General features: G+C 34.4%; 1 protein-coding gene across 1 annotated transcript in view; it reads left to right on the top strand.

Moving 5' to 3' along the window:
• Window positions 1-538: 538 nt before the first annotated feature.
• LOC106531615 (galectin-related protein B) overlaps window positions 539-1350 on the top strand; it is a gene marked incomplete at its 3' end in the record, with an annotated part of 6062 nt that continues 5250 nt past the window's right edge. The window contains 1 exon segment of the mRNA XM_014027521.1: window positions 539-1216.

Genomic DNA, 1350 nt, shown 5'->3' with positions numbered 1-1350 from the left:
TTGCTGTAATGTGTTTTGGGGTTTGAAAGCCACTGGGACATCATGTTTAGAAAATAAACGTCTCAGTTTCTCCGAAACTGATGTGAGTATCAGTCACATGGAGGCAGGGCTTAAAAGCCTGAATTTAGCCTGAAACTCTCAGACTGAAGAAGTCTCTTGGAGGAGAGACGAAACGTTTCATTAGAGAAGAACCCGTCCAGAGGACCTATACAGTTTTTTTCCCTTTATATTGATTTAATATTCGTTCATACTAAATTGGGACATTTTTAGTTTATACTTTAAGTATACTGTTATAATGTTTATAAACTTACCAAAAAGAAGTATACTTAAAGTACTTGTCATTAAGTATACTAAATATATACAAGTATATGTCCCTAAGTGTACTTTTATTTACTACGTACAATGATATAAGTACACTAGCAGTTTACTAACAAGTATACTTCTAGGACTAAGCTGGCCCACAACAAGTTTATGAAAGTATACTCAAAAGTATACTGAAAGTAATCTTCTATGTATACTTTTAGTTTAATCTTGAAATATACTACYAATAAACCAGTCTGTGTGAAAAGTGTACTGCTAAAGTTTATCTTGGCTAAAACATTGAACAATATTATAAACTAAGCAGTGTTCCCTACCATTATACAGGCGGGGCGCATCTTTTTAAAAATATCGTACAGTTTAGAGGTATAATCCCCAGAATTTAACAAAAATATATTTATTATAGRTCCTGGTAAAGGTTTGAGAATATTATACAGGCTGACTGTAATTTATCTGTTTCAAATATTTGTGTGTAAACTAACTAAATGTTCAGTCTGTGACGCTTCTGTTAAACAGGTATGTTTTAAAAAGCCTTACATATATGTATATAAATGTAATATATATAAATATATTACATTTATATATCAGTCGTTATTGGTCTCAGGTCTGAAGCTAAGCTTGTTTCACTCAGTCAGTCTGAAACATGTCAGCTAACACTCAGACAGAAACACTTTGAAAAGTTACCCAGTAAGATAAAAACATACATACTCATGTCTTCAAGCGGTTTCCATTTTAATATCCAGTTATTGTTGTTTGTTCTTCCAGCCGCAGCTTTCTCTCTGCTTGTTATGCTAGCAGCTGCATGACGAAAGTCATGTGATCAAATCAGCTGATTCTCCGCCGCTGATTGGTCAAAGGTCAGAAGTGGGCGTTCCGGTTTGTACTGTTGCCTTCAAAGGTAATCGGAAATCCAGAATTTTCTTCATAAAATAATTGCTGCATTGTTCTTACATCTTCATAAAAACTACAAAAACGGTGTGTGTGTGTGTGTGTGTGTGTGTGTGTGTGTGTGTGTGTGTGTGTGTGTGTGTG

The sequence above is a fragment of the Austrofundulus limnaeus genome, unplaced genomic scaffold (assembly GCF_001266775.1).
Source record: "Austrofundulus limnaeus strain Quisiro unplaced genomic scaffold, Austrofundulus_limnaeus-1.0 Scaffold657, whole genome shotgun sequence".
Classification (NCBI taxonomy): domain Eukaryota; kingdom Metazoa; phylum Chordata; class Actinopteri; order Cyprinodontiformes; family Rivulidae; genus Austrofundulus; species Austrofundulus limnaeus.
This window is presented reverse-complemented; position numbering and strand designations above follow the sequence as displayed.